At 42.1% G+C, this 14,174-nt stretch overlaps 1 non-coding gene across 1 annotated transcript; it reads left to right on the forward strand.

The window, feature by feature from the left end:
- The first annotated feature begins 1,465 nt into the window (after positions 1-1,465).
- LOC125710366 (U1 spliceosomal RNA) lies at positions 1,466-1,628 on the forward strand. Its single transcript, XR_007382973.1, has one exon. It is a non-coding gene; the product is annotated as a U1 spliceosomal RNA (small nuclear RNA).
- Positions 1,629-14,174: the final 12,546 nt, after the last annotated feature.

Consider the following 14,174-nt stretch of genomic DNA (forward strand, 5'->3'; position numbering starts at 1 on the left):
AAATCAATAGATTTGACAAATCAATAGAGTGATATTCTTATAAAAAAACGTGTTATTGTATATTAAAAGATGTAATAAGGAAATAAATACCGGTAATGCACCTGAGCTTTGTGCAGTTTTATTATTGTTATTCTCAAACACACAGAGTTCGCTGGGAATGCCCTCATAAAGGCTAACGATACTGTTATGCATCATTTAGCGGTGATAGGAAATCAATGGCTTGTCACAGACACCACAGAAAGACAGAGTCCGCTGCGTTTAAGCTGAATAAACACGTGAACCAATTTCAGTGCCATTCCTGAGATGAGCATGAAAATGGAGATGGTGCGTTGCTCACTGGGACGCAAGATTCTCGTGACCAGAAAGTCACAGGTTCGAATCCTACTATCGCCACGAGGAGCCCAGCTCTTCCAGGAAATGACGGCCCCTGCTTTCTCAGAAGTGCTTTAATTTGGGAAAAGTATAAATAAATATGCAAAATCAAGAAATTTAACTGCCTTCAGTAAAGGACATTACAAGTGACATGAGAGTAATTCAGACTCACAATACATAAATAACTGTAAAACGAATCCTGGGGTTTTAACACAAGAGATATTTTCACCTTTTAAATGTGTTTACATTCTATAATTTATATGAAGAACTGGTTCTGAGTTTTGTCATTTTGTGGGGAACAGTCATATCATCACTGGACCGTCAGACTGCAAGGAAGGGCATGAATCAGTGATTCTGAGCATAACACAACTCGGTTTGTCCAAAATGTTTGGAAATGTTATTTCCTCGGATGTAAAAAGGCATAAATGGATTGGGAGGCTTGCTATTTGTCTGACTGCAGTATGAGCATCAGCTGAGCTCACAGATAACTTATTTTCTGTGTGGCACTATTGTGAGGAAATCAGAACTGCAGCTTCAATTTGTTTTGCAAGATTATTAACTGCATTATCAACCTCAACTATTCATTGGTGATAGATTTTCAGTTCATCTGAAATTTTGCAAAAAAACCCTGGCAACTAATATACTGCCACACTATATACGGCATTTTTTTTACTGCATATTGCACATTTTCCCTTTAACAAAGTTTAATCATGATTCATGTACTGCAAATTACTAAGATTAATGAAAAGAAAGACTATATACATTTTAACTAAATATCATTTGCAAAGAAATATATCAACAGCGTGCGGTAAGAAACCAGCAATTACAGAGCTAATTAATGAGTGATAATCAGCTTATATATAATTAGAATTGATAACAACCCGATAAACCTGATAATATTAGATGCAAAAATCTTTTGGATTCATATACTGTGGCAAAATATCTACTTGTACAGGGTATTCCAGTAAAGCATGTATGTGCTATTTACCTTTCCAGGATGGGCTACGTATTGATAGTTATAAAATTCATATTACCTGAAACACGTCCTGCTTACAGTTGGAGAGAATCTAGTCTATGGTACAGAACAGAAAACATACTTACCTGGCAGGGGAGATACCATGATCACGAAGGTGGTTCACCCAGGGTGAGACCCAGCCACTGCACTGCGCTGTGCCGACCCCTGCCAATTCCCCAAATGTGGGAATCTCCACTGCATAATGTCTGGTAGTGGGGGACTGTATTTGCACTCTCCCCTGGTTCTTTTGGGGGCTGTGGGTGACTCAATGGGCTAAGGCTGTGTGCCTGGAATCAGAAGGTCAGCAGTTCAAACCCAGCCTCAGCAAATCCTTGCACAAGGCTCTTAACCCCCAGCTCCCTGGGCACCCCAACAAATGGCTGCCCTTTGCGGGCAACTTACTCTGCAAAGATCAAATCGAGGGAGGCATAAAAATAATTTCCCTACAGGGATCAATAAAGTGCTTCTTGTTATTATGTGTAAAAAGAGGCTGGAGCATCTTCCAAATGACTGCAAATGGATGGAGGCTGATTCATTATTTAACCATTACAGGTTTTCAAATCATACCAACTACCAAAAACTTCCTACTTCCTGTTTGCACCCTTATATCCAATCACATTTCTGCAAATCCATCCATCCATCCATTTTCCAAACCGCTTATCCTACCGGGTCGCGGGGGGTCCGGAGCCTATCCCGGAAGCAATGGGCACGAGGCAGGGAACAACTCAAGATGGGGGGCCAGCCCATCACAGGGCACACTCACACACCACTCACTCTCACACGCACACATTCGGGCAAATTAGCAACTCCAATTAGCCTCAGCATGTTTTTGGACTGTGGGGGGAAACCTGAGTACCCGGAGGAAACCCCACGACGACATGGGGAGAACATGCAAACTCCACACACATGTGACCCAGGCGGAGACTCGAACCTGGGTACCAGAGGTGTGAGGCAACAGTGCTAACCACTGCACCACCATGCTGCCCCCAGATATAGTATATCATGGTGCACCACCATGCCTCCCATTTCTGCAAATCCAAACAGGAAAACTAAATCTCAAACAGCAGATTCTGTTAACTATATTACTACTTAAACAAATGCCCTGGGATGGTTTGGCACACTATCCCAGGTTATTTGCTGTCTTGCGCACGCTGCTTCTGGGATAGGCTCTGGAACCCCCAACAAGCACAAGACAAGTGCATAGCAAAAATGGATGGATGCATAGATAAGTCAGTAAACTGAGCAATTTCTAGTAAAATAATGCAACACATGGCTTTGGTCACACAATATGCAATGAATTACAACAGATTGTATTGTTGTTTTTTTGCAGAACACAGAGCTTCGCTTGATTTAGTATACAGCTCTGTACTCCTGGGTTTTCCAGGTATTTTGCAGATCTGTCGCAGTCTGCGGCCTATTTGCAAATAGTGGATCCGGACACAGCTGTGTGTTTCATGCACGGATAGACGGTTATAACTAATGTACCCTTTCACATAAATATTGTAGTTATGCGTTTTTATAATACAATTTTTAAAGCTATAGATACTTAAATCATGTTTTAATGGACGGTCATAATTTATTACTACATGTCATTAAAAAAAGATTCATTGGGACATAATCTTGAGATTCTCCTCACCGCTCTGATCTACCCTTTTCCCAAAGTGCTTACTCTTGCTACCTTATTCCTGCCAGATAAGCCACCCCGCTGTTATATTAATTGTAGCTTAGTTTTAACTGTATTATACCTGATTTTTATCAATCTTATTATAAGCAAACATTCATATTCTTACTATTCAAGTTGGAATTTGTTTTTTTTTATCACAGGTTGGCAGCAGCTGCGTTTTACTTAAGAAGAAGAAAGCATCATGTTTGTTATAGCATTTTAGGATGACGTGTCGTGTAAGGCAACTCTAAGGGGTTGCTGTTTCAGGGTGGGTTGAACGTTACATTTTGGGTTTACAAGAGTGAAATTATGTCGTATGGGATCATGCAAACACGAGCAAACGGGGTCCAACATGGCAGCACATCTAGTCTGCCTTTGTGACATACAGGAAACTCATGATGAAACCTCAGACCCGCGGTGCTGGAATGGGAGATCTTGTAGATGAGGAAAAAAATCTATTCTTGGGAGATTTTGTTTTGAGATTTTCAGTTCAGGCTGTCTGCATCACAACCCCGATTGTGACCCCTGTAAACAAATTTGTGATTTAGGTAATGATGTGCACCTCTGAAAAAAAGCAAGCTCTCCCTTGGTTATTATTTATCACCCCCCCCCCCCCCCCACACGCCCCTGCTGTTACACACAACGCGGGTTTGTTTATGCCCCGGAGTTTCCTCTCCCCCTATTTGGCACCAAGTTCTCATGCCATTTGTCATGCTAGCATCGTCCTTCTCAGGTCATCGATCAGGTCACACTCGATTGTCCGGCTTTATGTGAAGCATGCTCAGTCACCTCCACTGTTAGTCATACCGCACACTTCCTTTAGATGTCACTGTTGGTCTATTGCAACGATGCCAGGCGTTTATCAGCGTCAGAGAAAGAGCAAGTCAATGGGGCATCAATAGTGCTAAAGGATTCATAGTCACAATAGGACCCTTCGGTTACTTAAATTTTTTAAAACAAAAAACAAAGAAATAAAAAAAAAACAGCTGCAATTGTTATAGCGTCAAGTAATGAATCCTTATATTCACGTAAATTGTCTAATACATTAAAACGGCATCTTAATTACTGAAGACTCACTTTTTTTAGTGAGTGAAATTCTGTCTACATGCTCCGTTTTTCTGTGCAGGATGTACAGCACTGTTGTAATGCATCACATTGCCCTCTTCTCGTTTTAGGTGAAGAAATTGGTATCTTCAGTAACATTTCCCTGTATATGGATTCTACAATGTGTTTTGATAGCGGCAATGAATCAGGGCTAACATCAAGCTCAGTTTTAGCAATATATAATATATACATTGCTGTTTTCAATATTAATGTAACACCCAGTTCTAGTGTAACACCACTATAAGCCATAAAACATTTAACTCAACCATCACCCATCTCCAAACCATCCGAAAGAACAGCAAGAATGATATCAACAAATTTGCATTTTCATGTTCAAGCAAAATACATCTCCGCTTTTCTTCTGTCATCAACACGTCGAGCTCTCTGAAAGCTGGCCTAAATACTGGGAATGTAAAGTGTAGCATTAACTAAGATCCGAATTTATTTAAAGAGGAGGCATTGAGGTTAAAGCTGCATGCTTGATCACAGTGCTGACAGCACAAGAGTAATTAGTTGGCCTAGCAAATTGGAGCTCATTTTTCTTGGCGCTGATGTTGTTATAAATGACCTGGGGGTTCTGGGTAGAGATGGACAAGCTGGGGGATGGCTGGTAAGTGTGAATCCGGGGGTGTCGCAGCTCCTGGACGCCCAAGTAGACATCCTGAGGTGACCCATACGGGCAAGGGGACGCGAGGCGGCGCAGGACACAAAATCAGCTTGTCCTCAAGTCACACCAGATGTTAGCTACCTGAAGGAGATTTAAAAAGCCCCGTGAGGCTCTGGCGGGGGTGGGACAGCTAGAGAGGGACACGTGGAGGTAAAGTGGGTGAAACAGTAAACAGGGTGGGGGAGGGAAAAAAAAAATGGAAGTCAACAGTAGAGATGAGCCATATAATTGGACTCCAATTGAAATGCATCTCAAAAGTGACATCAGTGCTGTCCTTTTTCATTCATTAACTTATTTATCATTTGTTGTAAAATGGTATAATTTAGCATAATTGAATGTTCACTCATTAAATATTAATAATTCATGATATTATGTATGATGTCATATTAACATATAGCATACTGCTGTACACATATCATATTATTGAGTTTCGATTGTGATTTATACTTTAATGCAATTGTTCGCTCACATGGTTCTGCTTATGTAAATGATGTAAATGTGCCTGTGTTCGGGTTCGAATGGCGGCCTGCTGTGGGCAGATCGCATGGAGGTGGGAGAGGAGTCGCCTATAAATCCTCCCCAGGGTAAAGCGCTGCAGCCCGGTGACACGGTCAGTGGACCGTGCAGGTACTTCACCTCCCCCCCCCCCCCCCCCCCCCCCGCGTGTAGGATGGCCGCGGCGGGAGCCCCCACCCCCAACCTGCGGCCCTGTGAATTATTCATTCGCTCGTCGTCTCGGCAACCTTCACCCAGAAGACCTGTCTTGTTCCGCCGGCGGCAGCGGCGGCGTCTGCGTTTTCCGTGCCCCCCCCACGCCACCCCATCCCAATCCACATGCTGTCAGACGCCGTTGGGGGGGGGGAAGTCGGCGCCCTTTTTCCCATCAAAGGGGCTTCGGGATAACGTGAGGGGAATTAAAGCTTCACCGTCTCGCGGGAAACGATCAGGGATGGAGGTTCGGGACACTGCGGGCTCAGAGACGGTCACTCATATCTATTCAGGCGAATGAGAATGGAAAAGAAGCCCAAAAGCAGAGGTTCCACATATCACACGCCGTTCAGGTTCAGATTTACTGCCACCTTAGCTGCTTGCCGCCTTCTGCAGAATCATCGCCATCGGCACGTTGAGAGATTGGCAGCATCAGGCGACAGTGGCGACCGGGCCGGTAAATCAGGCAGGCAGTAAATAACACTGCAAATGAAACAGTGTGAACCAACAGCACAAAGGGTTTCACCAGGAGAATCAAACTGCAATTTTGGGGTGATGATAAATAGGTGCGCATACGAATGATATAAATGTAATGTATGATCCTATGATGCCAATTCCAGGATATGCGTATTATATGTATATCTGTGTGTGTATAATTATTTGAAAGTATGGAAAAACTGAAAGGTAGAGGCATGAGGAATGGAGAACAGTATCGCACACAAACAAAGCACAGCTGTTTATGACTGACCAAACCCACCAAAAAAGAAATAATTTAGTTATTATTAGTGATTGATAAGTAGAATGTTTACCACTGCAATGATGGAGTAATTTATTCTAGAACAAATCTTGATAACAATAACAACACACATCAAATGGATGCTAAGAATATACTGTATACTGCCGGAGGACTGTCCATCCATAAATTTTCCATAACTGTCTGTCCAGGACAGGGTAATGGAGCCCCGATCCGATCCCAGGAAGGTAGAAGGTAGGGGAAACACCGTGATGGGATGCTAGCTCACCACAGTATGGTATTACATCCAGTCACTTCATGTATGATTCATGTATGAACTAACAAGAATCATGCTCCATGTATGATTCATACTATTTACTCTGAAATGGATGTATGAAAAAAAAAACAAAACAACTATGTTTACAAATGATACTAAAGTAGAAAAATTTAGTAATATGCAAGGTCAGCCAAAGCGAGCTGGGGAAATTTCTGGAACCGTGTCATACGCTGAGGGTCTCCCTGGGTATTTTAATTGGCCTTCATCCTCACAGTCGAATTACTGGCGAAAAGAGTGGGGCTGCAAACTGGTATGGCGTGTAAGCGTAAGCCTGTGGCGTGCGATGTGAAGGCATGCTGTCCAGGGCATTCCTCTGCCTGCCCCGTGCTTCCGGGGATGGACGGGCTCTCCGTGGCCGCGCAATACATAAGTGGTTGGAAGATGGATGGATGAATGGATGGATGGATGGATAGATATAGCACTTAAAGACCTTTTGGCTCATCCCTTCTGTTTCTTTAAGATGCAGATTCACACTTCATGCAGAGTGTTTCTGTCGAGGCGGGTCAGGTCAGGTTAGGTACCTTACTCAAAGGAACCACAGTACTATCCTCCAGGGTCGAGAACTGTTCTTTCAGACAAACATCCAGCCCCTAAAGCACCATGTCACCTGCAGCGATGGGCAGGTTATAAGGCATCCTGTACAGAATGACAAAGGGCCAAGATGAAATCCTACTTTTGCATTTCATCACTTCATAGTGCATTTTTCGGGTTTTCCCATTTCATCTATGCCATCTACTAAAAGAAACACTAAAAACACTCAAACATGTCAGTTTTTGAAGGTTTGGATGCCTTTTCAAATTCCTGACAGTGCATTTTTTGAATATATCAAATGCTTTTCATTGCATTGTGTAGGACTGGTTGCCAGTGTCGTTTTCATAATATATTTAAAATGCCCTAAGGACTCTGAAATGTATTAGTGTCATGGTGTAGATATCACGTTGCCTTTACTGACAGTTTCTTGTTAAAATAGTTTTGCCTTAGGACAAAACAAATTGTCTTTTGATAACAGCTTTTCCATTACTACAATATTTTTGCATTATTATCTTTTGAAATTATGCAAAAAACATTTCAATCTCAGTGCATGAATGAGAAATCTGTCAACAGAGGTGAGGGCATCCCTTACACTAGGTCCTGAGAGAGCTAGAGAATGGAATATTTAGATATTTATTTTGTTTTCATGACAGACTTGCTTGACTCCTGTTACGATCATCCCAATGAAACAGCAGTCCATACCTGCCTTAGGACTAAACACACGTCATAGTCAAGAGCCTATTTAGAATATTACTTGTCATTTGAGAGAAAATCAACAGTTTAAAGATAAGACCAATGACAACATTATGTATGACGGTAATTTAAATGACTGATTAGGTATATTATCCATTCATTTTCCAAACCGCTTATCCTACTGGGTTGTGGGGGGTCCGGAGCCTATCCCGGAAGCAATGGGCACGAGGCAGGAAACAACCCAGGGCACACTCACATGCACTCCTATGGTCTCAACTCCAATTAGTCTCAGCAGGTTTTTGGACTGTGGGGGGAAACCGGAGTACCCGGAGGAAACCCCACGACAACATGGGGAGAACATGCAAACTCTGCACACATGTGACCCAGGCGGAGACTCGAACCCGGGTACCAGAGGTGTGAGGCAACAGTGCTAACCACCGCACCACCATGCTGCCCCTAGATATAGTATATCATGTACAGTTGAAATCTATTTTAATGACCACCAGTAGGATTTTTTTCTTCAGAATAAGCCCACAGATTTAAACAGCTGATTTCAACTACAAATGCAAGTTGCTTTTTACTAGGAAAATCTGTAACGCCAGAAAATGGTAACCATGGTGATGAAAGTCATAAACTCATATGAACTTCAGAGGAAGTCTGATACGCACAGTATTAAAACAGCCTTTATGTGTTTAACGTCAAAAACTATACAACGGTGTATTTAAATGTTTTGTACCCTCGTTTGTTCTTCTGTACCCTCTCTCCTAAGTGCGGCGTGATGGCTCTCCGCAGCCCGGTCCCCTTACCCCTTCACGGCAGGCGGTTCGGGCCCTGGTCCTGCTCTGTGTCTCTGTGGGTTTTATATGCTTTCCCTATGTTATGCCACTTTCCTCCCACGGTCCACAGGCATGCAGTTAAGTCAGTCGGTGTCTCTAAATTGCTTGTCGGGGGGTGAAAATGTAACCTGTACTTTGTAACTACAGCACGAGAATTTCATGATGTTTCTCAGAAAAATGTATGACAATAAAACTAGAATAAGCAGATTGATTTATCCTGTTATTTTAGGTTCACTTACAGTATTTGCATTATTTTCCTAGATGCTGTGAAAGAAATACTTTATTCTGTGATTTAGGGCTGAACATTGCCCCCCCCCCGTCCTGGGTTATTCCCTGCTTGTAGCTTCCAGGATAGGCTCCAGATCTGCACATCTCTACATAGGACAAGCAAGTATGGAAAATGGATAGATAGATGGATGGATGGAATTTGTCCTGAAAATATTAAATTAATTTTTTGGCTTTCTTGCCAGTATAAGGGGTTGTGGGAGAAATTGAACTTATTACACATAGCGTTGGATGTGGTAAATCGTGGGGTCACAGTCACAAGAAGGTGATGTTTGGATCGGCTTTTTAGATGGCTGGATCATATAGCCAAAGTATGCTCCTTTGACAAGCGAGCAGTTCGCTGTAGGACAAGAGTTTTAGGCTGGAAAAGCACAAAAAAAGCTCCACTGTGAAAAAATGGCCACTTTCATCCACAAATCTGTGTGAAATAATTTGCCCAGTTCACTTTAACCCCATGGCATTTAATCGAAGCAGCACAGAAATCTGTCTACAGGACGTTTCATCACTTGCTAGCCCAAATTACTATACTTCTGGCTAATTACCTTGCAGGTGTATCAAATGGGGGAGCCTGTGGCAGTCATGCTATCGTGAGCTGACAGAGGCCTGCGTCTCAGGGGTTTGTGGAGATGAAGATAGCCAAGGGACATTTCACAGCAGGCCGGCTTTAACAGTCGAACAATAGGACAACACAGAAGGAGGGAGGCTCGTGTCTAGTTACTGCCAAATAAATTTGCGCGGAGTTTTAATGGCCTGGCAACTTTCTTTGAATTGCCAGTGGATGGAGGCAATCAAGGAGGAAAATGATTCAATGGACAGCCAAGGGGTCGACATCCCAGCCCTCATATTGGAAAATTTGGGGTGTGTGGGAAATTTGATTAAGATATCCAACTGAACAAAGATGAATAAATGTGTATGTTGATAATCCTATGGGGGGGGGGGGGGGGGGGTGGTGGTATTAAGTATTTTTGTATCTTGAAATGACATAAATGGACCCTGTAATGATTATTCTTCTGATATATACTACACTCACACAGCAAACAATATAATCTCAGGCATCATTTTTATAAATAGAATAATTATGCATCAATAATAACACTGACTTCAGTGAATCTCATCCCGACAGCACCATTATGGCTGAACCCACGCAGTGAAAATTAACGTAATTAGCATCGCTTCATTTTATTTTTATGTACGTGATTTATTATATTGTCTTGATTATCTTTGATTATTTTGCACAACACGCCAATCTAATTTCCTTGTGCATAAAAAGTACTAGGCCATAACTAAATGATTCCCATTCTGATAATAATCACCATGCCGACACGAGCAACAGACCCCTTTACCACTCCGGTCAGCGTGTTTCCATGACGCCCTTATCGCTAAAAGTGCGAAAAGCAGACATCAGTTCAAGCTCAGAAATTACAGCACTTGTTAAAATTGTATGACCAAAAGATAAAAATCAGTGCCCATAAGTTCAAAAATACTAATTTAATGTTCTACCAGCTGTATTTAAATGTTTGGCTTGGATCAAAGAAATAATGTTCATAGTCTGGGATTAAGTTTATTGTCCATGATATTCTTAGTGCATAATTAATAACAGAATTCTGAAGGTCACAGCCAGTCCACATTCTGCCTCACAGGTTATCTACCCAGTGTGTGCCTTTGTTATGTTAATATGTATTCTTTCCTAGATCTGTGAATGCTTGAACCTCAGAATTATTTATGCAAGATATTTCTATGGAATATCATACAATGTTTTAGTGTGTGTCATGTTATTGTGTCACGCAAATGTGCTTCCTTATTTTGCACTGCCATCAAGTTTTCGGGTTTTCTTTGGAAATTCGCGATAAATTGTCTCAAACGTGAAAATTCCAATGATCCTTCTGAGTGGCAGTCATGAACATGTCTTCAGAGCCTGAGCAAGCATGTGAAGTAAAGATCTACATCATATGTGCAAACGAATCTTAGAAAACGGATACCTTGTGTTGAACATGACTATCACGTGGTGACAGTTATTCTGGAGCTGTTTGGCTGTATTCCCCCCCCCCCCCCCCCCCCCCCCCCTCCACCCTCCGCTGAGAGGTGACATTCAGAGCTTCCATAACTATACCTGTTTTTGTGCTCTGACACCTGGCACGAAAAATAAATAACTAAAGAGCCAAAAAAATATATAATTCAATAAATAATGAAGCATACCAACATACATAATATAATAAGTCGTGGGACATTTCTGCGTTTGCAGCTCTAGGTGCCGCCAAGAAGCTGGTAAAGAGACCAGGTTCTCTGGCAGATATTTTCTGGATTCTGTTTTATTTTTGCTATCCATTCTATACTCTCTGAATTTCTGACATATCTGCACAGCTGTAGGTAAACATTCAAGGGCCAAACTTACTGTTAAAATTTTTATAGTGAGCTCTGTTACTTGGCATTTTTCCTTCCAACTTCTGAATTTAATACTGCATTTTTCAGCAGTAAATGTTTATTTTATTTTATCTTCCAGAGTGGCTTCTAAGCATGTCCCTGTCCTGGGAATATGGGTCAAACTACTGCACAGCCTTGCATCAATTTTCGCCTGTTTTATTCTGCTGAAAAGTAGTGTGTGTTTCTTTTTGATGCCTTTCAGTAAGTCAAGGTTTCTCCGAACCAGTAGAACCCTCAGTCCTTTATTTTTGTTTGTCTGCTGAAGCAACATCATTTTTGTTTGTCTTTGATCACTGTTTCAGTAATTTGTTTTTTTTTTTTTCTTGTTGTGTAGTTTGTCAGTCCCCAGTAGAATTTCCAATAATAATGTCTGGGCTGACCTTATCAAATTCTCTGTGTAATTCACTTCTGGTCTTAAGGTAAGCAGGCTTTCTCATCCACGTGTTGACAAAAAGCTTGTTAAAGCTGTAGAATGCTGATGTGGGATTTCTTTCAAAGACGGTGACAGGTAACTCATATCAAGACTGAATCTCTATGACATAATAAGGACAGAGAAAGTATTAATAACATTAGCATGGAAAACTGACAATCTCATTTTTATCATCCAAATGAGCTACAGAGAGAAAATATTCTGTAAAGCTCTTTGAGCACACTTATACCAGAATGAAAGTTTTTTTCCCCGGATATCATAGTTTTACATATTTATTGCAATTTTAATCCATTGACGTTAGGAACAATTTTCATTCTTTAATCTATTACAAAGGCTGGGGGAATCGAGCATTCTTTGGTATACAAATTGTGGATAATATCCCCAAAATCGAAGGCGTGAAAAAGACAACATCAACTTGGCAATCTAAGATTCCTTCACTGCACGCATTCATATTATTACCAATAAATAATAACATTAATGACACACAGACCCCTCCTGGACCCGAGACCTTATCGTGGTGGAGGGGTTTGCATGTTCCAATGATCCCAGGAGCTAAGTTGCCTGGGGCTTTATGCCCCTGATAGGGTCACCCAAGGCAAACAGGTCCTGGGTGAGGAACCAGACAAAGTGCGGCTCAAAAGACCCCTTACGATGAACAAAAACATGGACACACGTTTTCCCTCGCCCGGACGCGGGTCACCGGGGCCCCCTCATGGAGCCAGGCCTTGGGGGTAGGGCTCGATGGCGAGCGCCTGATGGCCAGTCTTGTTCACGAGTGAGGGAAGGATAGAGTGGGAGATTGACAGGCGGATCGGTGCGGCATCAGCAGTGACCGAAAGAACGAGATCGCGGGTGCAAGAGGCTGAAATGAGTTTTCTCCGCAGGGTGGCTGGGCTCTCCCTTAGAGGAGCTCAGTCATTTGGGAGGGACTCAGAGTAGAGCCGCTGCTCCTCTGCATTGAGAGGAGCCAGATGAGGTGGCTCGGGCATCTGATTAGGATGCCTCCTAGACGCCTCCCTGGGGAGGTGTTCCGGGCATGTCCCACTGGGAGGAGACCCCGGGGAAGACCCAGGACACGCTGGAGAGACTATGTCTCCCGGCTGGCCTGGGAGCGCCTCGGGATCCCCCCAGAGGAGCTGGATGAAGTGGCCGGGGAGAGGGAAGTCTGGGCTTCCCTGCTGAGACTGCTGCTCCCGCGACCCGACCCCGGATTAAGCGGAAGGTAATGAAAGGATGGATGGATTTCACACAGAATATCTATACATTTCCCATCAAATATGCATACAACACACTGAGCATATGGAATAATGTCTTTTTATAAAAAGCTGGAAAGTGTACGAACGCAGATTTGACACATTTTGTGTAGGAAAGGTTATAATTACATGCTGAACCCCTCTAAAAGTACGGAAAGGAAAAACAAAAGTAGAAAAACACGTATCCAGAAATGAGTCTACTGCCTTCTTCCAAAATGATAATACATATGCAGACTGATGGCAAATAGTAGCAGCATTATCATACAAAAATATCGTTTATTATACTATTTGCCTGTTTTATTCGGTTAACAAATGACGGAGCTGTTTAGTGTCACACAGCGGTTTCTGATGCGTGTAGCACAGAGGGGACATGGACAGCAATGCAGCCAGATGGGCGACAGAAAGGCTGGGAGTTGAACATCTTAGACATACATTTGCATGTATAGCATTTGCGAAGGATCCCTCATATCTTTATGCAAATACATCCTATGACATAAGATAATAATGCATATCTGAATATATCCTAATATTAGGAGATATATATCCGATCGTAATACATTAATGCAAAGTTATGCATAGTCTTTGATTGAGTCATCAGTTGTTTAGTTTACACTGCATGCAGCGAGGATGGCAATATACCACCTTAGTCCTGCCAAATGTAAATAGTAGCCGTTATATATTCTAAAGAAGGAAAGGCCAGTGAATGGGTTTAGAGATGTCTGTCACTCAGGGAAGATTTTCACCGTTAGTTATAAGGTGACGTTATCTTTACATGACAGCAGATAAACTAGAATGTCACTGTTGCGAGACACTTAAAAAAAAAGTGACGAGAAGTCGATAGGTTTGCACAATGAATCATTTTGGTAAAACCTGATTGTCATCCAAAAGCATTAAAAACAGTGTCTTAAATATGTCAGAAAATTTGCCGGTTATGGCAATTTAGTTGTCAGATTTATGACATAAACGTAAAATTGGGTACAAATCAACAAACAGAAAACCATTATGACAGGTAATCGGATTTCGATTATAGCGTATAGCGAAGTATTGCTAAACTTTTGATAGAGGAGGACAGAACTTTTTGACAAGTTTACGACAATACATTGGTATGGCGCAAGAATAGTTCACA

This window comes from Brienomyrus brachyistius, chromosome 16 (assembly GCF_023856365.1).
Source record: "Brienomyrus brachyistius isolate T26 chromosome 16, BBRACH_0.4, whole genome shotgun sequence".
Taxonomy (NCBI): Eukaryota; Metazoa; Chordata; class Actinopteri; order Osteoglossiformes; family Mormyridae; genus Brienomyrus; species Brienomyrus brachyistius.